The 24,697-nt window shown below is 43.4% G+C and overlaps 1 long non-coding RNA gene across 1 annotated transcript in view; it reads right to left on the reverse strand.

The window, feature by feature from the left end:
* Positions 1-1,924: 1,924 nt before the first annotated feature.
* LOC115066992 overlaps positions 1,925-24,697 on the reverse strand; it is a 28,276-nt gene continuing 5,503 nt past the window's right edge. Inside the window, exon 3 of the long non-coding RNA XR_003846431.1 lies at positions 1,925-2,070. This is a non-coding gene — a long non-coding RNA (uncharacterized LOC115066992). The remainder of the gene's footprint in view (positions 2,071-24,697) is intronic.

Below are 24,697 nucleotides of genomic sequence, written 5' to 3' on the forward strand. Positions count from 1 at the left end.
GAGAATGAATCAGACCCTTAAAGAGACCTTGACCAAATTAACCCTAGAAACCGGCAATGACTGAACAGGCCTCCTACCTTTTGCCCTATGCAGGGTCAGAAATACCCCATATACTCAAGGCCTAACACCTTATGAAATTATGTATGGCCAACCACCCCCTTTGCTTCCCAAGCTGACTTCAGATATGCTAATTGGCTTGTCTAAATCCCAATTTCTTAAATCCCTACAGGCCTTACAGATTGCACAAGACAACATTTTCCCCTTGCTGAGGCACATCTACAAACTGCCACCAGCCCAACTGCACGGATTCAAGCCAGGAGACCTTGTTTGGGTGAGACACCACCACAAGAAGCCCCTTGGACCTCGATGGATGGGGCCACACATCATGATCCTCACCACCCCTACTGCTGTTAAGGTGGCCAGTGTCCGGACCTGGATACATCACTTGCATCTAAAGCCTGCATCAGAAGATTGGTCAGGCCAAGTTGACAAGAGATGGAAGGTCACACGGGTAAAAGACAATCCTCTCAAACTAAAAATCTCTGCCACACCATAACCCTTGTTGATTTTTTTTTTAATAGAGCCTGCCCTAGCTAACTCCCCCCAAGGACTCCAAAACCTCACCTGGGTAGTTAGTAGCACATCCACTGGAAAGATAGTGAACATCTCCTCCCACCTGGGACCTCCAGGTGCCAGGTTCCCCAAGACTACATTCGACCTCTGTGACCTGCTTGAAAGAGCTTGGGAATCATACACCCCGTCAGGCACTATAAATTATGCTTGCCAGTCTCTCCTCGGCCGAAAGAGGATGAAGGAGCAACACTTCTATGTTTGCCCAGGCAACAATGGTGACAGAAGAAGTACCTGTGGGGGGCCGGGGGACTATTTCTGTGCTTCATGGAGCTGTGTGTCTACTGGATATATAAATTGGGCTGCCCCCGTCACTACCAACTTGATCCAGGTAACTGCGGTTCCAGGCCTAACCCTTTGGCAAAACCCCAGATCAAGGCAATTCAAGGGACCCTGTTCCTCCTCTAGATGCAACCCTATCTCCTTGAGCTTCACCCCAAAAGGAAAGGAACTTAAAAACCTACAAAAATGGATTGATGGGTGAACTTGGGGCCTCAGGTTATATACCACAGGGACTGATCCAGGAATTCTCTTTTCAGTCCGTCTTCAGGTGGGTCCAGTCTTGGGGACCCAGATGGGGCCGTCTTGGACAGTGTTACAGCCTATAGGGTGACCAACACTGGCCTTAACTATTTTTAAATCTGTCGAGAGGCCAGCTCCTAGCCAAATTGTCTGACTGGATAAAACTCTACTTTGCCCACACCTAGATCCACACCCCCAGAGATCCAACAGGTCCAAGAGCCCTTGCAGCCATCCCCTGGGCTTACAAACTTCCTAAATGCCAACTTTACTGCTTTAAATAATACTTTCCCTAACCTTACTATCCATTGCTGGTTTTGCATGGACCCGAGCCCTCCCTTTTATGATGGGTTAGCTCTCCCAGGAAATTATGTTGTCACTTCTGACCCCACTGCCTGTAGAATTCCCCCACCTACAGGGAGAAGGGGACTCACCCTCACCCAAGTGTATAGAAAAGGGCTATGTGTGACTCCTCACATAAAATTGTCCCCCCTTATTACCAACATCTATGTAACTCTGTTCAAGAGATAGGGGCTACTACACCTAACCCATATATGGTGCCCCCCAACTCCACTTGCTGGGCCTGTACCTCTGGCTTAACTATATGCCTCCATTCATCCATTTTAAACCAGACCAGGGATTTTTGTGTACTAGTGCAGCTGGTTCCCCATCTATATTATAGAACAGACATAGAAATGGAAACCAGAGTCTAGACCTCATAGGGCCATACAAACCACTGCAATTGTTTTGTCTACTTACTCAGGGTCGGAGTAACAACTGCAACTGGTCTGGGGGCTTCAGCGCTTAGTCCTCCAGGGTAAAAATTATCATCTTCTTAGACAGGCCATAGACTTAGACATACAATCATTAGAAACATCTATCCGCCAACTCGAAGACTCTATCTTCTTTAGCTGAGGTAACCTTACAAAATAGGAGAGGGCTGGATTTACTTTTTCTAGAAAAAGGAGGACTCTGTGTTGTCCTAGGGGAACAATGCTGTTTCTATGTTAATCACTTGGGAGTTATGAAACAGTCTTTGGCTGAGGTCCGTCAAAGACTTAAGGAAAGAGAAAACTAACGACTAAATCAACAAAATTGGTACGAATCCCTATTTGACTGGTCCCCATGGTTAACAACTTTGATCTCAGCAATAGTCGGGCTTCTCCTCTTACTCCTATTAGCAGTCACCTGTGGCCCCTGTATTCTTAATGCCTTGCTCAAATTCATCTGAGAATGGATACAGACAGTCCAACTGATGGTACTGAATTCACAGTATACTCATTTAAATCGAGACCCCCAAGCCTTATGACAATATAGAAATGGTTCCACTGTCCTAAATGCACCGTCTAACTGCTCCTTTCCACTTCTGTAATTTGCTTGGCTTAAAGATTTAACCCTTGCCATAACTCTAGGGGGGAATGAAGAGCCAGAATGCTCTGACTCCATTTTGGCTAGCTTATTTAGACAAGCCCAGACAAGTGCAGGCATATTGTACATGTAAAAGCTTTGCAAGGTATGAACAAAAACTTCTGCCTCTAAAAGATATTAGTCAGCACATTCCAGTGCCCTGAAGACAGCCCCTACCAATCAAGACGTCCCCCGTACACAGGATATGGGGACATCCAATTATTTTAAAAAGATGCTTGTTGGGCGTGCAGGTTTCTGTGGAGTGTCCCAATAAAAGCTCCTGCCTGCTATTGTTTGGGGCCAGACTCCATCTTTGGCTTGTGAAGTCTGTGCCCAGCTAGCTGACATTTGGTTGTTGTCTCTTTATTTACTTTAAATTCTTGAATAAACTTTTTGTATAATCTTTTTGGGTATCTGTGGAAATTATTCTTGATTCTTGAACCCTAACAACAGGAGAACCTAGGAGATTTTTGTACAGGCTACAGAAGGAGTGAGGCTCTGTACCACAAGCAATATCTCTATCTGCAAATACATCATCTTATCAAAATATCCATTTGTAAATTTAGCCTTGACCGAAATCCAGGAGTCCACTGGGCAGGCCCCACTTTCCCCAAGGCCCCTATTCCCACTGGGCCCAAGGCAAGGAACACTGCAGATCCAGCTGGTCCTGGAAGGGCCACCAACTACCTCCAGCCACCAAAACCTATTGGTCCAGTGGGACACATGGAATATGATCAGAAAGCAAATTCAAGGCCAGCCGTGGTGGCACGGTGCAATCCCAGCACTTGGGAGGCAGAGGTGGGCGGATCTCTCTGAGTTCAGGCCAGCCTGGTCTACATAGTGAGTTCCAGGACAGCTAGGGCTACAGGGAGACCCTGTCTCCAAAAGACCAAAACAAAAGGCAAAAAGAAAATTCATTTCATCACCCACTGCTCCTTTGAAACTTGTTCTATGAGGAAAATTCCTTGCTGTCATTTGACTAGAAATGTCAAGCTCAGTGGGTAAAGGTCCTTGCCATGCAAACCTGATGGCCTGAGTTTGATACCTGGTTGGAGGAGAAAACTAACTCCCCCAAATTGTCCTCTGACCTATACACAGATACACAAAAAATAAATAATTTTTTGAAACTCCAAGGACTCCAGAATTTTCTTACTCATTCTTTTGGTGTCACCATGCCACATTACAATTACCTGGATAAAACAGCTTGACTCTTAGTTTTTAAGAGTGGACATCCATTCCCCCAAATGTCTCTTAGAATGGTGCCTTGGAACTATGCTCTGGGACTGTGTCCTCAAGTCAGGCCTTGCCCATAATTTTATTCTATACTGTTGCTCCAGTTTCAATTGGGAAAATACAAGCTTGGATCCACCCTTATCAAACAATCTTGCCCTTCCATCCCTAAGCCTAAAACATCTCATACTCACAAGGGCAAGCAATACCTCTCAATCTTCCTTGTTGACCATGAAGATGCATACACTGCCTTTCGGTGATTTGATGTTAATTCTCAAGCATACCCTTGAGAATTCATTCATGATCTTGGGGTAGAATAGCAAATTGAGGTTCCCAAGAATCAAGGTCAGGTGATCAGGTGCCTGAGTCACAACAGCACAAGGTTCAGTGATTTTGCCAAGGTTAACTAAAAGTCATTAGTCCAGATTCTGTTCATTTTATAAAAGTCATTCCTACAATTCAAAGGTATTAGAGTGTTGTATGGAGATATATATAGTGGGTCTATGGATGGAACTCAGAGCTTTGTATATGCTAGGCAAGGGTTTTACCACTGAGTTATTCCAGCCCTGTACAGACATTTAAAAATCACAAAACATACTCCCTTTTCAGAAATTAGGTATGTGAGTCAACTGTAGTTACTGTAGCAATAAAGGTCCATTTTTTAAAAAACCAAAAACTCCTGTTGGCCAGGGTGGCCAAAGGGACTTCCAGGTAGTAACCCAGCATAGAACTGGGAAAATGAACAGCAGACCCCAATCTTATCTAAAGGAATACTGACAACTGATTGCTGCTAGATGAGGAACAGCTGACCTTCCTAAAACAAAGACCTCTAGATAGGCTGACTAGATTCACCAGAAGGGCAAGTAGTGGGGAATGGCTGGGGGTGCCGACAACATAGCAGACAGTAACAGGGATATCAGAGTATAAGGGCTCTAATGAGTGGAGGGAAGCTATGGAAGGGTGTCATCTGGGAAGTGGGTATATAATTGAATAAGGTGGTTTGGGATGTTCTGTGTGATATACACACACGCCACAAAAAAAATCAACAAAATTTTTTTAATCTATTATATTTGAGGAGGAAGCATGGAAATTTACGTCATGTTAATTAGTAGAGGTGATAAACATTACCATTGAAATCTACCCACTCCCAAACAGTAACCCAGCATAGAATTGGGACAATGAACATCAGACCCTAATATTTTCTAAAGGAATACTGGCAACTGATTGCTGCTAGATGAGGAAGATCTGAGCTCCCTAAAACAAGGAACTCTAGATAGGCTGACAAGATTCAGTGGATGGACGAGCACTGGGAAATGGCTGGGGGCACCAACAACACAGTGGACAATAACAGGGATGACAAAGTATACGGGTCCATGGAGGGGGGAAAGTTTATGGGGGCTGTCATTTGGGATGTGGGTATGTAGATGAATAAGATTGTTTGTGATGTTCTGTATGAAAAACACAAAAAATCAACAAATAAAAAATTTGTTATATTTGAGGAAGAAGCATAAAAATTTGCTTCATGTTAATTAGTAGAGGTGAAAAATACTACCATTAAAATCTACCTGATGACCTTATATCCATGCTCAGGTGCCAAGGATCTCAGAAAGTAACCGACTCTGACTAGTAATACTCAGGTACATAGAGATTAGAGATGCATATGCAAACATCTAAGTGTTGGTAGCATTAAAAATGATATTGTTTTCTGTATGAAACAATATATTTTAAAATGAAATGCAGATGTTTCTTAAAGGTTAAAACCTCATTCAATTTTATGTCTTATGGGCTTTATACAGAGTTCAATATTGTATAACTGTATTAATTCAACTGTGAACCTAAAAATTTACAGTCAATTTTGAAAGAGATATATCTTAGCTCTGGAAATTGTTATTGAATATGTCAATGCTGTTGTAATGAAATGCTTCTTCTAAGTATGTGGTTATTAAATAAATAGTTAAAAAAAAAAACTCCACCTAATCAAGAGAATAGAATCTCTGGCCCAGGTGGAGACCTAACATTCCAGTTGGGCTGGGTCAATCACCTAGCCACGGGACCACCCCTTGGAAGATGGTTTTACCTTAAGCCATGGCAAAGAGAAAATAATTAGTTCTTTAATAAGACAATGTACTTTTCCTGCCCCAAATCCCTGCCTCTATCATAGTAGGTTACTAGACCACAGACAAGTAGCTTAGTAAGTCTGTTTATCTAAATTCTTCAGAAAAGTGTAACCTATCCTTTTCTTCTCCTCTTTGCTGAACTTTTGTTCCTTAATGCTTTGGGCTTCACTTTTTCTGTAAAGCTCCCCTCCCCTCTGTGTGGCTGCTTGTCTGACATCTGCCTGACCTCTAAGTGGCTCAAACTTCCTGGCTCTTTTCCTTCTCTCTTCTAACCTCCTCCTCTGGCTGGCTGCTGAGATTTACAACTTGCCTACCCTGAGGGCTTTTCTTTTAAATTCTAATAAAATTGTCCTCAAGCTTCCCTTTGAGTCCATTTAAAAAAATTTTTTAATAATGAGACTAAAAACCCCAAGAGGGAACCCCAATTCCCCCTGTATCATTTGGCAACCAAGAAGGGACCCCAAAATTGCAGTAATAATATCCATAATGTTATCGCTGTAATACTCATTCCAAGATAAATTTTCCTGGCACACACATACACACACCCACACCCACACCCCAATCCAGAGGAAAGAGCAGAGCTGAGAGACACCTGTTAGGATCCTCTCCCCAGCTGGCTTCCCAAGGTCCTCTTGGAGCAAATGGAGGTCTTTCCCAGCATGTCCTCTGTTTGTGCCAGGAGGCCTCAATTTGTTGACCCCTGCCCTGTGTGGAAGCTCAGCGCTTACACAAATGCAGCCCTGTTCTCTCTTCCCCATCAATACAATTTTCTCAGGAGTTCCCCAAATGAACGTCCCAAGGCACTCACACCGAGAAAAGCAGCAAAGACCACACACTAGAAATGTCTTCTCCGCCTTCCCCACTCAAAGCTAGTGGCCAACATTTATCAACGTTGTACTGCATGCAGTTCTATATACATTAAGGCTGTAAGAGACTTCGATATCAGTCTTCATGGGGCATGGCTGGAGGACAAGGCTCTCTGTTAAACCTACAGTGAAGAATGTACAAGAGTGAAGCCTTCTGCACTTGGGAAGATCCCTGGAGTGTCCAGCAAGGCTGTCCTTGAAGGAAAACATCAGATTCTCAGGGCCTTGAAGATGTACCTATTTTCTAAGAAAAATGATCACCCAGCAGATGTGGGAAAGAAGTGGATCTGTGTTTCTTAGAGACACAGACTGCATGGCTAAGGAGAGGCCCACTTAGGCAGGGCTGCCACATGGTCAGGTCTACAGTAGCCTTGGTTCCCACTGGTCTTTTCTAATGCTCAGAAGCAGGGAAGGCATCTTTCTGAGCAGTCAGATCTCCAGCCGCACAAGTAATGTAACTTCTGTGATCAACAGTCACCACTGGTCACTCACTAGTCACTGAAGGTAAGAGAATCTGTGATAGTGAAGGTCACTTTGTGAAAAAGAACATAGATGGTTTCAGTAGGCACCTGTGACAGTGAGAACCATCCTCAGAGCTGCTGGGGGCCAGGAGAGCCTTTGCTGTCGGCCCCTAGCGAGCATGCAGGTAAGGTTTTTGCTCATTTGCCTTGGCAACATTCCCACTATCATGGAATGTGCCAGACTAGGAGGATGAAGCTAGGGTTGCTGGAGCCCCAGGCTCAAGAGTGTAGAGGACCAGTTCCTGACCAGGGCAATTACAGTGGTCCCTGAAGAGGGTAGAGCAACAGTGAAGCCTTTGAGAAAATTGACTGAGACACCTTTTGACAATGGACCAGTGAGTGAATGGTTGGTGATGCTGAGTTGTAAAGCCCCAATAACTGGTGAGATGGAGCCCCCAACACAAGTACAGTGAACTGTCCCAGCAAGTCTGTCCCATGAGGCCCAGTGAGACGCTCACCTTGATTCCTAAAGGAGGAAAACATTTATAAACCAAATCCACTCTGTTCTCTCTGTTTCACTGGGTTTCCTTTCTTCTTAGACTCATTTTCTTTACTGAAAGTAGGTCTGATTGGATTTGTTTCTATTTCTACCAGCCCTGCACAGTCCCATTAGCGTTCTAATACTGTTAAAGCCTTTCAATTATGTTAGAAATTAAACTGAACGTGCCATTCTTTAAAACCTTTAAACGTCCAAGCAAATTCCCTTGACCTAATTTTCTTTTGTCCTCTTGGGGCACAGAATCGCTGATGGTGACACCTTGTGACTCATTGCAGAAAACAAGACACTAATGTCAATAGCAGGTGTCTTGAAACTGAGGAAAGAAAGAACCAGAGAAGAGCCATTTCTTTCTTTCCCACTTTACACATGAAACACTATCCCTGCTTCGTTTTTAAACATCAGTTAATGATAGTATAGACACAGGAAGGGAAAATTAAATACTAATTGAAAGAAATATCGCCCTCTTAGGAGATAGCAATAATTATATAGTTTATATGGGTATGATGCTGCAGGCCTATAATTCTAGCACTTGAGAGGCAAATGCAGGAGAATCCAGTTTTCCAGGACAGCCTGGACTATATAGTGAGACCCTATCTCACAAAACCAAAATAATAAATAAATTGATTAATTAAATGAATAATATCTTAATATTCATATTTAGAAGAGTAGTGAAGCTAAAAGTCACACTCAGAAGTCTTATGACATTACCTCCCAGCTCCAGCTCAGTTCTCTTAGGCTTAAATGATCATTAGCCTAGATCTGGAGGTAACAGGGAACCCTGAAACCAAAAAAAGTTCTGGAGCTAAAGATAGAGCCCAGTAGTAGAATCCCTGTCTGGCAGGCACAAGGCCCCAAGTTCCATCCTTAGTACCAAGGAGGAGGAGGGGGGAGGGGGAAGGGGAGGAGGAAGAAGAATAGGAGAAAAAAAGTCCTGATTCTAGCCTTTACCACATCTGACTTGCCATGGAGTCTTAGGGCAGAGGTCCTAGGAGCAAATCTACCTTATTGGGCTGACAAGAACCTTATGGTTCTACTAGACCAATTTAGACCTCTCTGAGCTTAGAAATGGGTGAAGACAGCCTCTGCCCCTGAGCCGTTATGTCTACTACAATACCACCATCTAATGGTGAGGTACATTAAAACACAAATAAAACCCACATTGGGGGACCACTGAGTCCCTGCAACATTTTTTTTTCATGTCAAATGTTTATACAAACAGTTCCCAACTTAGAGATTTTCAATTTTATGATTTGTGAAAGCAATTAGAAGTCATAAGACTTCTGAATAGGGCTTTTAGCTTCACTACTCTTCTAAATATGAATGTAAAGATGTTATTCACTTAATTGATCAATTTATTTGAAGTAGAAATCCTACTTTTGAATGTTGAATTTTGATCTTTTCCCAGCCTGTAATGTAAAGGGCAATGCTGGGCAGGAGCAGTGAGCCACAGCTCCAGTCCACCCTGTGATCATAAGAGTGAACAACTGAGACTCTCTGTGTGCTGCATTGCTAAGCTAGGATGTTCAGTAGGTTAGTGTCATGAGTGCATTTTTTCATTGACTGAGCCCAGTGGAGACAGAAGGCTCAGGATTTCAATACCATACTTGGCTACGTAGTAAGTTCTAGTGAGTTCAAGGCCAGCCAGGGTTTCCCAAGGCCCTGTCTCAAACAAAACCATGCAATATCTGTCACAGTTTGGCTCATTTTGCTTAGCATGATGATCTTCCAGTTCTGGCCTTTTTCCTGCAAACAACATGATTTTGTTTTTTATGGCTAAATAATAATACACTATTGTGTACATATACCATCCACCTAAGCTGATTCCATGACTTGGCTATTGTGAACAGTACTATGATGAACATATTTATGCAAGTGTCTTTGTTTATTTTTATTTTTTTACATTTATTTATTTATTTATTTGGTCTTTTTGAGACAGAGTCTTCCTGTAGTCCCAGCTGATCTAGAACTCGCTATGTAGATCAGGCTGGCCTTGAACTCATAGAGATCTGCCTGCCTCTGCCTCTCTAGTGCTGGGACTAAAGGTGTGTGCCACCACACCCAGCGGAAGTGTCTTTATTGTATGCTGTAGGTCACCAAAATTTCCCTGTAGATCATAAAAAGACATTTAAAAAGAGTCCCAGATCTGAAGTCCTTGGCAGGAAGAAACTAATGAGGTCTGAAATTTCATTATCTGGAATAAAAATTATGCAACATTAGTGAGAACAGAACAGATTTTTTAAAATACTCCCAAAAGCACACAATGTAAGAGAAAACTATCATTTTAAGATTCCGTTTAACTGGGCTGGAGAGATGGCCCAGTGGTTAAGAGTTCTGGCTGCTCTTGCAGAGGACCCAGGTTTGGGTCACTCACCACAAGGTGACTAACAACCATCTGTAACTCCAGTTCCAGGAGATCTGACACCCTCTTCGGCCATCTGTGGACATTGTATGACACGGGTGCACTTACACACATGTAAGCAATACATACACACACACACACACACACACACTCTCACACACACACAAAAATTGCTTAACCTTCACCATAAATGAGAACTTAATAACAATAGAAAAATTAACACAGTACAGTATGTACATAGTGTGTTATGTACATAACGCCTTACAAAGAAGACAAAGATTAAACCACAACCCTCTACAGAGCCTATCCCCTGCTCTACAATGAAAGGTCCACAACAAAAATCCAATTTCTTGTTATATAAGAAGAAAGAGGCCAGATTACCAACACTTTATCATCTGTTCCTGCTGGTAAAGAGTGCAGACTACAGTTTATTTGGGGATTTTCCTACCAGTACTAAATGTGGGAAGTGTGAACAGTTTGGGGAAAATGACTGACAAATGGAAACAACGAATGTCCCTCCCTCACCCTAAGCACTCCCTTTCCTCCAAACACACAGGACACACACAGGAGATTTTCTACTTCCTGAGCAGTTCTTATTTAACTCCAACTCTAAACCATGTCAGAAAACAGCTGTGTGTTGAGCCTGGCTGAAGACCCTCCTGAGGATGGGAGGTGGCCTAGGAACAGCAAGCAAGATGGGAAGGTAGAGTTAGAATTCCCTGAAACATATCTTCAAACATCAGTTTTGCTGTTAAATTCTGATATGTATATTTGAACTTTTAAAAAATAATTTAAGACCAGGTCTAGTGGTACATGCCTTTAATCCCAACACTTAGGAGGCAGGGACAGGCAGATCTTTTTGAGTTCAAGGACAGTCTGGCCTACAAAGCAAGTTCCAGTTCAGCCAGAGCTATATAGTAAGACCCTGTCTCAAAAAACCAAAATAATAATAATAATAATTTAGATCCAGAAGGATGGCTCAACAGGTGAAGTACTTGCTGTTAAGACTAATGACCTGAGTTCAGTCTCTGGGACCCATGTGGTGGAAGGAGAGAACCCACAAATTATCCTCTGACATGTCCACACACATGCCATGGCACATGCACCCAATAAGTAAATGGATAAATAAATAAATGTAATTTAAAATATAATAATACATTTTAAAAATAATGCTATTAACTTTCTGAGTATTGTAATACATGCCTTTGGTCCCAGCTAACCAGGGAAGATGAGGCAGAAGGATTATTTAAGCCCACAAGTTTGGAGCCACCCTGAAGAGCATAACATGAAAAAAAAAATCTAGACATGCAGGTTTCCCATCAGGGGAGTGGGAAAGGGTCACTGTAAGACCAGAAAGTATACCTTCTGGGCTGAGATGGACACTAGTGTGCCCCTTTGCAAACAGCATCTCCCGTTCCCTAACTACTGGAGCACAGAGTAGTGGAAACTGGATGCTACACAATTAGAAGTGTACATAAAGCACAAAACTGTACAAAACTACTAATCTTTTCATTTCTTTTATCAGGAAACATTTATGGCGTCATTTGCATTTTATTTACCTTTATTTTCACTGCAACAGATAAAATGTGACCACCAGTCGTACAATCATATCAAAACCCATGATTTTGTTGTTTGTTTTTTGAAACATACTCCTGCTTTGTACCTGGCCTGAACTTGATTTGTAGACTGGATTGGTCTTAAACTTATACCAATCCTCCTGTGTCTGTCTCCCAAGTGTTAGGATTACAGACATGTGCCCTCATGACTGACTTATGTGTGTGCGTGCATGTGTGCATGCATGTGTGTGTGCATGTGTGTGTGTTGTATGTATATGCACATATTCCTGTGTGTATCCAGGTCTGTGCATGCAGGTGTGCACACACCCATGCACATGCATGCAGAGACCAGAGGTCAGTGTCAGGATATCCTCCTCAGTTGCTCTCCACCTTATTTTAAAGCTTTTAAAATTACATTTATTTATTTTGTCTATGTGTATGGGTACATGAATACCCTGGCACACATGTGGAAGTCAGAGGACAACTTGTAGGAATTGGCTCTCTCCTTTCACTATGAGTCCTGCGGCTTGAACTTAGGTCATCAGGCTTGGAGGCAGGTGTCTTTACCCACTAAGCTAGCTTGCATGCCTCATCTTAATTTTTGAGACAGGATCTATCACTAAATCTTCACCTCCCAGCACTGGGATTACAGGCACGTCCAGTACATCCTCATGCTGGTGCAGTGAGCATTTTACCAGGCACTTTACTGATCTGTCTCCTCAGCCCTAACCAGTGGTTCTTAAAGTGTTGTTTCAAACCAGCAACATCTGCATCATCTAGGAACTTAGAAATACAAAATCTCAGGCTTCAGCCTAATCATACTGAATCAGAAACTCAGGAAAAGGGGGTCTACAAATATGTGTTTTAACAAGTTCTCTGGGTGATTCAGACAGACACCCAAGCTTGAGAACCACTGTCCTGAATGAAGACACTGAAGGAAATTTGTTAGTTAACAGATGGCACGTGAGGATGGGGCTAAGTGCAATTAAAACCTGAAGCTCCAGGATCAACACCTTCATCCCACGTCCTCAGCTCCCCCATCAAGCCATGTGTCATCTTGGGCCACACCACGCAGTAGTCTGTCTGCCTCAAAAGCCTGGTTATTCTCTCTGGGAACTGGAGCAAAGCCAGTGGAGCAAAGCTAGTTAGTACCTGTGGTGGAGCTCTGCAAAGAGGTCCCTGCATCTCCTTATTTTGTTTTCTAATCTCTAGTATCAGTGGTTCACTTCCTAGCCCAGCAAGAATGGTTGGCAGGCGTCCGTGGTTTGGTGGGAGAAACACTGCCCTGGAACACTGAGATCTGGCCATGCACAAAGGAAACAGTGTGGGCCTGCTAACAGCTTGGGAACTGAGATAGCACACAGAACCACCAACAAACCCGGGGAAGGAGGGAGAAAACCATTCAGTCTGGGGTTGTTCTCTTCTGATAAATATAAAAGTTACAGAAGACGTGTAAATAATACTGTAACTTAAACCCATATTCCCACCACCTAGAATTAATAACTGCAAATGCAATGTCAAATTAAACTGCAGTATTTCAAAGCTGTGAAAAGACAGCATCTGGCAATGCTCTGGGGAGAGGGTAGGAAACCAAAAAGAGCCTTTAGAATGGAGAGAAACAAAGTATTTCTGAAATCTTTTTAAATAAAGAATGTCCTCTTTTAATCAGAAAACATTCTGAATATGAGGCTTCCACACAACTAATAATAATAGCTTATAAATTTGCCTAGCTGGAGGCTAGAAAGTTGGAATTTACAAATAATGAAGAACAGAAAAATAGCCAGAAAGCAACTCAGGTCTTTTTTGTTGGGGATAAATACTACAAGCTTTAATGATTTTTTTTGTTTGATTTTTGTTTTTTTTTTTTTTTTCTTTTTTTTTTTTTTAACACAGAGCTTCCCTGTAGCCCCAGCTGGCCTGAACTTAGTATAGAGATCAGGCTGGCCTCCATCTCACAGAGATATGTCTGCTTTGGCCTCATGAGTGTTGGGATGCTGGGCTTAAATGCATGTGATAACAAACCCAGCTTATCCTATTTGTTAAACCTCAAACTTACTGGCATGCATTATTATTGAACTTTAATAGACTGTGTATCTGTTTGCTAAAATAGATCTGGATAATAATGGAGTGTTTCTCTTTCATTTCCTAAGTCTATGTCCAGAAAGCCTATTTTTATATCAGTGGGGCTTGGGAAAGAAGTATAATAATATTATTTTTTATTTTTTTTTTTTTTTTTTTTACAGAATTGGAGCTAGAACCCAGGCCCTTGTCCCTAATAGGCAAGGTCTCTACCATGGAACTATATCGTGAGCCCTTTATGCTATATAAAGCAAGCAAGAAAGAAATCAGATTGGTCCAAGAGAAATCAGGCGCTAGCTCAGGAAGGTTGTAAGGCTTCCCCACAGCTTTTATGAGGTTGGAGCCCAAGGCTGAAACCTGGAAAAGGAAGCCATTGTCAGCCCCTCATTGACAGATGCTGGACAGCTGGGAGGTGTCACCCATCAATGCAGGCCGGAAGCAAGAACCTGTGCTAAAGGTAAGGTGCCTAAGGCACTGATGCTTGTTCACAGGGTAGGTCAATGTAGGATGGAGATGTGAAGCCTGGAGGACTGGTCTCCAAATAGGACAGAGCCAAAGGGCAGGTGGGAGGGAGGGCCTTTTACTCTGATCCAGTGAGTTTTGCAAACACCAGATCAGCCCCTACAGCATGTGCAAACCTCTGAAAAGATATCACCTACCCTCTTCTGTCCTCCACAGACAATGCATGGGTACATTTACATACATGCAGGCCAAACACTCATACACATAAAATAAATAAATAATTTTTTTAAAAAAGATGTTTCCCACAGTACAGAACTGCTAATTCTGTTCTTTGGAAAGCTATCGTTAAAGGAAAAAAAAAGCCAACAAATTAAAATGCTTATCCTTCCCTCTTAACCCCACCTGAGAACCTCCTCCTTGCTTAGACAAACCCATTTCCCCAGAGTCAGAGCAACAAGGGTGAAAGGAATCCCTTTTGCTGAACTAAAGAACCGGGCTGAGGGTGCAGCTCAGCTGGTAGAATGCTTGCTTACCTAGCGTGCATGAAACCCTGAGTCCAGTCTCCAGCACCACATAAAACTGGGTGTGGTGAAACACACCTGAAATCCCAAAACTCAGGAGGTAAAGGCAAGAGGATCAAAAGTTCAAGGTCATCCTCAGCTACATAGTGAGTTTGAGGTCAGCTTGGACTACATGAGACCCTTTCTCAAAGATGAAAGAGATAGAGAGAAAAGAAAAAAAAAGAAGTGGGATAAGCCACACTAGGGGTCTACCAGTGTTTCTTTTTGTGTCCATGTGGGTAAACCTAGTCCCCTCATTGGAGATTTCCTAAAGGTAAATTGGTGGCTCAGCTGGGCAGCCTCAGCTCACCTTCTCCTCACCCAAATACATAGCTATATTGCATCAGATCTCTATCAACCAGGTCCCCCTGAGACACGCTACATGCCAGCAGTCACAGCCTCTATGAGAGCCAAGTCCAGGGATCTCACAGTGACTGCACTGCTTCCCAGATCCTTGGAACTTCAATCAAAGAAACAGGAACCTGTTTATCAGAGCAATCTGCCCAGGATGCCTGCAGAAGCATTCAGACCCGTTGAAAGCCAATAACAAAAAACGTCTTTTTAAGCCAGGCATGGTGGTGCATGCCTTTAATCCCAGCATTTGGGAGGCAGAGGTAGGTGGATCTCTGTGAGTTCAAGGTCAACCTGGTCTACATAGTTCCAGGTCAGCTGGGGCGCAGGGAGATCCTGTCTCAAAAAGACCAAAAAATAAAAAATAAAATAAAATAAATAAAGAATTTCCAATGGCGAGAGAGAAACAGAGAGAGGAACAGAGGAGTGTGTGAGTGATGTGTGTGTGTGTGTGTGTGTGTGTGTGTGTGTGTGTGTGTGTGTGTATCTCTCATCTCAATTAGATTTTTGTTCTTTGAGGGTCAGTAAGATGATTCAGCAGGAAAGAGTTCTTGCACCCACAGACTGAACACCAGAGGGTGACACCTCAATTAGAAATTTGTTCTTTCAGGGTCAGTAAGATGATTCAGCAGGTAAAAGTGCTTGCCCCCAAAGCCTGACAACCTGAGTTTGATCCTTAGAACCCAAGGTAGAAAGAGAAATTCAACTCCAAAAGTTATCTTCTGACCCCATGTCATGGGCACGCACACATCATATATATACAATAATAATAAATTAAAGATAAATTCATTCTTTCAACCAACAAACATTTTTGATACCTACTATGTGCAAAGCTCTATGCTAGATTCTGTTGATAAACATGAGGTAGAATCCCTGACTTCCAAGAGCAAAAGAGAGAAAAAAATCATATTGTAAGTTCTATAATAAAGGAGCATTCAATTACTCAACAAAGATTTATTGTATCCGATGTGCCAGCCTCAAGTATGAGCAAATAATTTTGAGAGCACAGAGGCCAAGTATAACGACCATTTCTCTTTCAAACGTGAAAGATAAGGGCTGGGGGTGGAGCTCAGTGGTAGAATATGTGCTTAGCATGTGTTCATCTCAGTTCAATCTCAGAACCAAGCAACCAACCAACCAATCAAAACATACACATATACACAGAGGAAAGATGTGATGAAAAGAACTTCCACATATTTGCTCTCTAAGGATGGGGTCCACATCTTCTGTAAACTTGTCATACTTGATGTGTGTTGGCAAGCATTCAAGACATACTGCTTGCTCGGCAGGGCATGGTGGAGTCCTCTTATAATCCTAGCTACTCAGGAGACTGAGACAGGATGATTACTTAAGTCCAGGAGTTTGAGGCTGCCTCAAAAAGTGGAGAGAGGGGGCTAAAGATGTAGCTCAGTTGGTAGAGTGATTGCCTAGCAAGCATGAAACCCTGGACTCAATCCCCAGCACTGCATAAACTGAGTGTGGTGGCACACACTTGTAATCCCAACACTCAGGAGGTGGAAGTAGGAGGATCAGAAGATCATGATTATCCTCAGCTACCTACAAGTTCAAGGCTAGCCTGGGCCACGTGAGACCTTGTCTCAAAAGGAAAAAAAATGCACATAGATACATATAATGGGCTTTCTAATAAATGAAATGAAAAAATTAAAAATAAGCAAAACCAAAATAAATGAAGCAATAAAAACAACTATACGTACGAAAGAAAATGAGAAAACTATGTAAATAAACACAAATGTTTTGGGGGAAAAAAAAGAATGAGTTTTCTGTTCTATTATTCATTAGGTGACTTCTACCTAATGTTTATTTTCCATCCAATCTTGAGTTTAATAAGCTTTTACTGGGTCTCTAGAACATATTAGGGGAAAGGGACTACAGAAACCAGACGCTAACTAGGGGTTCACAGCTCTGGGAGGGAAACAAGTGAAGCTAAGCTGAGTCTCTGAAGGTGGGTGGGAACAGCACCCAGGGAATTAGAAGGAGGGCATTTCAGGCAGAGAGGACAGTCCAAGGAGGAAGATGACACAGGGAACTCCAAGAACTTCTAAAACTTTTGACAGAGCTATTTGGAGTCTGGCAAACTTTCTTGAACAAGCCAAGCGTACCAACTAGAATACTAGTTCCTTAAGCAGTTATTCTGTCTAGTTGGGCCAGAAGTTCCCAGGGCATTGGAATCTGGACACATCTAAAAGGATGCTGAATGAACATGAAATTGGAACAAGGTACAAACCAACATAACGGTCTTTTGTGGACACCTGGTATCTGGCTGCATCTCCCTCTGTTGCGGTCCTCTCTGCCTCAACTCACAGCCAAGACTCAGGGCGACGTGCTTTGCCCTGCCTCCTTGACCTATATACTGTTCATCCCATGCAATGTAGATTCTATCCTACTCTGGCCTGAAGCTGAGTTCACCCAAGTCATGAATTCTCTCTCCCTCTCCTCTCCTCTCTCTCTCTCTCTCTTCTTTCTCTCTCTCTCTCTCCCTCTCTCTCTCTCTCCACCCCAGCTTCTGACCCCTGAGCTCTCCTCCCTCTGCCTCTAAGCTACACCTCCCTCCTACTTTACTTCCTCTCTAACTGCCAGCCCTGGAGCTCTTAGCTTGTCCCCTCGATGCTGTCTCTATATGAGAGTACAACTTCAATATTCATAACTAATTGATATCTGTGGCTCCATTTGGTTTTCTTTTTAAAAGAGAGAGAGAGAGACAGAGAGACAGAGAGACAGAGAGAGAGAAAGTGCCATGCGCATGCCATGGTACACATGTGGAAGCCCGAGAACAACTTTGTGGAGTTGGTTCTCTTGCCCACATTTTTGTCGGTTTCAGGAATTGAATTCAGGCTGCCAGGCTTGAACAGCAAGAACCCTTATCCACTGAGCCACCTCACCAGCCCCAACAATAACCATTTGTAAATATACAGTCTGGAAGCATCATCACCATCCATTTCCAGAACTCTTCAACTTGCAAAACTGAAACTCTATACCCATTAAACAGTAACTCCCCATTCTCCCTTCTGTACATCTTGGCAATCAACACTCTACTTTTTGTCTCTATGAGTTTGGCTACTGTAGATTTTTAATAAAGATAGAATTACACAGTATTTCTTTTTATGACTGGCCTATTTTACTTAACATATCATCCTCTAGGTTCTTCAATAGACCATACCAAATTTTCCTTCGTGTGTGTGTGTGTGTGTGTGTGTAACTGTGGTATATGCATGGATGGGGAGGATGCCCCTGTATGCCCCTGGAGATTAGAAGATGCCATGTGTCCTGCTCTATCACTCTCCACCTTATTTTTTGAGGCAGAGTCTGTCACTAAACCTAGAGCTCCGCTGACGGCCAGCAAGCCCCAGTGATCTTCCTTTCTCTGACTCCTACAGCATTGATGATAATAGGCATCCACATGACCATACACAGCTAGGATCCAAACTCAGGCCCTCATCCTTGCACAGCAAGCACTCTCACCCACTGAGCCATCTTCCCAGCTCTGTCCTTCCTTTTGATAGGTAATATCCCATTGTATGTACACGCCACATTTTGTTTTTCTATTCATCAACCGATGGACACTGGGGTTACTTCTACTTTTCCGTTAACGTGAATCATCCTCCTACGGACACAGGTGTGCAAACATCCTTTTGAGATTCTGATTTCAATTCTTTGAGGTCTGTACCCAGAAGGAGAATTAGATCACAAGGTAATGCTCTTTTCAGTCTCTTCACAGACTGTCATGCTGTCTTCTTGGTCATAACATTTTATGTTCCCACCAACAGTACACAGGCATTCCAATTTCTCCACATCCTCTCCCAATGCTAGTCATTCTCTGGGTATGTCTTTTTTGTAGTGGTCATCCTAATGCATATTGGATTCAAATTGCTTTTCTAAACTCTAGACCTGTATAGCCAACTGCCTGCTGGATCTCTTTGTCCAAATATCCAGGGGAACATGTGTGTGTGTGTGTGTGTGTGTGTGTGTGTGTGTGGCACTGGGGGATGAACCTCAGGCCTTGCGCACACTAGGTGGTTAAGTGCTCTTCCATTAAGCTATCCATCCCCTTGCTCTCCCGAGGAACTTTGAACTCAACTTTCCCAAAACTCATCTTTTCCCTCAAATGCATCTCCCTCATGGTCTCCATCTTGACAGATAACATAACCATTTTTCCAAGTGCCAAAGACAGAAGCCAAAACAGCTTCTTGGTCAATTCTAGCAATTCCAGCTCTTTGATACCTCCTGAATCTCTCCCTGTTTCCCCTCTAGTGTCAACCTTAGTTGGAGCCATCTGTGCTCTGCGAGTGTGACTCCTGCATAACTCTGATTTGCCATTCTTCTTTTTTCTTTCTTTTTTTGGCTCTTTGAAACAGATCTCCCTGTGGCTCCAGCTGGCCTGGAACTCACTATGTGGACCAGGTTGACCTCAATCTCACAGAAATCTACCTGCCTCTACCTCCTGAGTTCTGGGATTAAAGACATGCTGAGGATCAACTTGAACACCCAATTCTCCTGCCTCTACCTCTCAAGTACTGGGATTATAAGCATGAGCTAACCCTCTCCCCACATATACATACCCCATATCTCACCCTTGGGCCAATGTTATCTTTTAAAATGAAGATTTGATTCTATCCCCCTCTTTCAGAATCCTTTGAGATCTGCCTAATGTCCTCAGGATAAAGCCCAAAGTCCTTAGCATGAAAGGGTATATAGCTTAACCCTGTATGACCTGATCCCAAGTCTTGGTTCAAGCCTTATCTTTCATGCCTCACTTTGTCTATTGGGTTCATACTGGACAATTTGCAATTGTCCAAATGTGTTACAATCCTTTCTCCCAGTAACTCTTGATCTGCAACACTCTCTTCCTCCCTGCTCCCTCTCTTGTCTAACTCACTCTCACCTCTGGTCCTCCATCTGGGCCGGGTTCTGTTCCAGTTGTAGCATGTGCTACATGTGAAATCTTTGGATCTCTAGTGTCTAGCACAAAGCACAGCGCATTACTGTGTGTCTACCTGAGCAGTCCAGGAAGGTGATGACAGCCATCCCGCATCCCAAGATGTAGCTGGGAACTGGCCAGAAGAAAACAGCTCAGCCGTTTGGCTACCTGATAGAGTGATTGTGCTGGGTCATTTATATCATGGAAGGGACAGTGTTTTGCCTTTGCCAGAATAGACACTTGTGGCTACTGATTGGCTTTGCCTGCCCACAGTGCACTTACAGAGACCCTCATTATCATTCTATACAGCGCTGCTTTGGGTCAAGAAACTCATTTCACAGTCAAAATGTGGCAGTGGGGCAACATTAGTGCAATTCGCTAGTATTACCATGTTCCTTACCAGCCTGCAGCAGTCAGAACTCCTTTTGAAGACTGTTTACAGTGCCAATTAGGTGACAATATCTTGTTGGGCTGGAGCAAGATTCTTCAGAAAGCTGTATTTAGTCTGGATCAGCCTGTAACAGGTAGTGCTAGTTTCCTAGCAATCCAGGAGCAAAATTTCTGCAACTTCACACTCTGCTGGCCTAGAGGTCTCAGTTTCAGAGACAGCTTCAACCAGGAGGCTCAGTGGAACACTGAGTTAAGAAGTTAAGACACAACATGGCCACTCTGGGCTCCTCGTACCTCCAAATCAATGTGCTAAGAAGCTACTAAAGATCATGCTTGAGTTGGTTGATCTGGATCACCAAAGGGAAATTGAACTATTACTCAACAGTCAAGCTAGGAAGAATGTTTTGTGAAGTCCTTAAGGCTGTCTCTTTGTATTACCACATCCAGTGATTAAGGTCAATGGAAAACCACACTCAGTCCAGGCAAGGATGACTTGAGACCCAGACCCTTCAGAAATGAAGGTTTGTGTCACCCAACCTGGAAGGAAGCAAACCCTTCTGCAGTGCTCTGCTAAAGGCAAAGGAGATACAGGTGAACAGTAGAAGGTAGTTATAAACAGCGGCTATGACATGTGACCAGTTGGAGAAATGAAAACTATAATCACATGTGTTTCTCCCTCATTTTGTTATGAATGTTTGCGTGTACGTGTGTATATAGTAATCAAATGCCTTTGTTTTTTTCCTTCTTCTATCCCTTTGTCATGTAATTTAAGATGAACTGACCTTATGCCAGTATTCAAATATCATTAATTTTCCATCATAATACTTGGAAGATAGTCAACATCACTTGATGACTTTACCCTCTCTTGGGAAGGGATTAGTGCATTTTCATTTGTTCACAATACAAATGTGTCATGTTGGGTGGAACTACGACGTTCAGTGTCTGTATTTGGAGATTAAGCATGGTTAAGGAGCTGAATTTGTGCATAAGTGCCAATGATGCCAATGAACAAGTGCGGGGGGGGGTTAGAAATGGTTCAGTTTCTCTGTCAGTTTAACTAGACTAAGGACTGTCCAGAGAGTTGATAAAGTATTATTTGGGGTGTGCTGTGAGTGTTTCTAGAGGAGATTAGCCAATGGTTAAAGAAGACCCATTTGGGGGCTGAAGAGATGCTTCAGCGGTTGAGAGCACTGACTGCTCTTGCACTAAGACACTAAGATGAAAAATAATACTGACAGATTGGGGATGTAGCTCCATTGGTACAGCGCTTGTCTAGCATGCAAAAAGCCCTAGGTTCAGTCCCATTTTATATATACATAAACCAGGCATGGTGATATACACCTATAATCACAGCACTCAGGAAGTGGAGGCAAGAGGATTAGAAGTTCAAGGTCGTCCTAGCTACATAGCAAGTTTGAGGCCAGTCGGAGCTACATGAGACCCAGTCTCATAAAAAGAAGGGAAATGGGGTTGGAGAGATGGCCTGGCAGTTAAGAGTACTGGGTTATTCTTAAAGATTCAGGTTCAGTCCACAGCTCCACATCCATAACTCCAGTTCCAGGTGATCCAGCGCCCTCTTCTGACCTCCACTGGCATTGCAGGACACTGGTGCATTCACACATGCAATACATTCATATACATAAGAAATAAAAATAATATATAAAATTTTAAAGCAGGGAATTGGGGAAGCTGGAGATGGCTCAGTGGGCAAAGCATTTGTGTAGAGGCATGAAAACTGAAGTTTGGATTCCCAGCACCACCTAAAACCAGTTTATGCCTGTAATCCCAGCACTTGGGAGGTGGAGGCAAAAAAAAAATCAGAGGTTCGGGGTCATCCTCAGCTACTTAGTGAGTTTGAAGCCAGACTGGGTTACATAAAACCCTGTCTCAAAACAAACACACAAACAAGCAATAAAAACAAAAACAAAACAAAACAAAAAAAAGACCTGTCACACAGAAAGACAGATGTCCTGGAGGTGCTGTCCCATGGCAGTACAGGCACAATACATGCACAGTACATGCACAGTAGCCTACAGAAACCAGCCCCACTCCAGGGGAGGCTCTGGATTCTGATGTTTGTTCCTCTGGTAATGGCCCCTTAAGCTGCCCTTAGGGCCTTTGCTGTTTATGCTTGGTGTACCCACTCTCCTGCCACCCATCCCTCTCTTCCCTCACCGCAAGTATTCACTTGGTACATCTCAGTCTTCTGGTTACACACTATTGAGGCAGTCAGAGCCTGTCGCCCTCTCCGTCCAGGCTCATCTGTTTGGATTCTAATCCGCCTCCCAGGACTATACCCACCTTCTGACCCTGGGTGAGGCATCACCGGGCGGTCCCTGTCCCCTCCCTGAACCGAGGAGCCACAGCTCAGCCTGTCTCACTTTTTGATGCTCAGGCCGGAGGGAGCAGGAGAACAAAGGATGTCCCCGTGGGTCCTGCCGCTTGGCCTCCGAGCACTGAGACACAGGAAGCCTGTGCAAACCGGTCGCAGCCAAAAATAAAGAGGGAGGCCCCACCACAAAATCACTGAGTCAGTTTAGGCCTCGGCCCCAGGGTGGTTAAGTCACACCCTCCACCTAGGCAGCTCAGAAGGAGACCTTTTCCCGGAACTTAGAATGTCGGAGTGAAAGGCACCGGAGGAGGGACGCGAGGGTGAGGGACCAGCTAGTTTCTATCTTCTGCCACCTTCCGGGAAGGCTGGGAACTACAGGTCAGTGGAGCCAGGTCCTTCACCTGGTTGCACTAAGATCACCCACCTATAAGCTCGATCTTAATGAGGCCACTGTTGGGATGAAGATGAAAATCACTGCCTATTTTGATGCAAAAGGGAAGAAGGCGAGTGTCCAAGCCTGGAGCCCTCCACCTCCAATGCATTATCAGGTCTTCTCAATTCCAAACCCAAAATACCTCAGCACCTTTTCATCCACTTCCTCCATTTCCATTCTCTCTGCTGATGGAAACTACCCTTCCTCCTCCTTCCTAAATATCTTCTTTCTCTCCTTAAATCCATCCTGCACACAGAGGCCATTTAAATTTAAAACCATTTGGTTTTTCATGGACCAAACTCCCACCACAACCCAAGATCCCACTTTGTATTCCCGCTTTCCCAGACCTTCCCTCTCACACAGGCACTGGGAACTTTCTATTCTCGGACACCACTAGTTCATCCTCACCTGCAGGAAATTACCTCTTCCTAGCTCTTCTCCCTAGTTCCCTTCTCCACCCATTTCTTTCCACTCATCCTTCAGGTAGCAGCTTAGCCAGCAACCACGGCTCAAGGAACTCTCCTCTGAACTACAGAAAACAGGTCCTTCCACCATCAACTCTTAACATTTCTCATGCTTTCCCCGCACGGCCAGCATCACGGGTTAATGATGTGTGTACATTCATTTGATTAATGTCTCATTTCCCCAAGACTGTAAATCAAGCATCACTAGTATCTAGCACTGACTCTCAAATACAGCAAATGCTGAATAATATTTGGAATGAGATCCAGGTATGGTGGCTCATGTCTGTAAACTAGCACTTGGGAGGCCAGATGATCACTGCAAGTTTAGACTCTCTCTCTCTCTCTCTCTCTCTCTCTCTCTCTCTCTCTCTCTTATATTTGTGAATCTTCATTCTTTCTAAATAAAATATCTGCTATGTCTGATATTTTCCCCCTGCCTTTTAATTCTTTGATTGGCTAACAAAACAAACCCAATCTTATCCCTGGGCTGATAATGTGACTGTAATAGGTATACTCCCCATCAGTAACAGGACTGGGGCTTCCCAGCCTCACGGTTGGATGCCATACCCACAGTGGCTTCTCCTCTGAACTTCCATGGACTGTGTCACTTGACAGCCAACATTTGCTGCTCCATTCTGGGTCCCAGTGTGAGACATTGGTGGAGAAAGGGAAAGTAAAAGCATTGTAGGATGACTAGAGCAGAACCAAGAAATGGAGAGAGACGTCTAAGGTCAGAAGGCTGATGACCTCCAAAGTCTAATGGAGTCAAAGATGTAGCTCAGTGGTTAGTGTTCAGCATGTGTGAAGCCCAGGGTTCAATCCCTAACCCCACAGAAACAAATTAAAACAAAATACTGACACCCTCAGGTACTCTCTACATGTTTCAGAATAAATGATGTTGTTTATAAGTGGGAGAGAGCCAGACACCTACTTGAGTGCCATACCCTGGGGCTCAGGCTGGTGAGATTCTTCTGGTCAGTAATCTA

This window comes from Nannospalax galili, unplaced genomic scaffold (genome assembly GCF_000622305.1).
Source record: "Nannospalax galili isolate Female #2095 unplaced genomic scaffold, S.galili_v1.0 scaffold543, whole genome shotgun sequence".
In the NCBI taxonomy this organism is placed as follows: Eukaryota; Metazoa; Chordata; class Mammalia; order Rodentia; family Spalacidae; genus Nannospalax; species Nannospalax galili.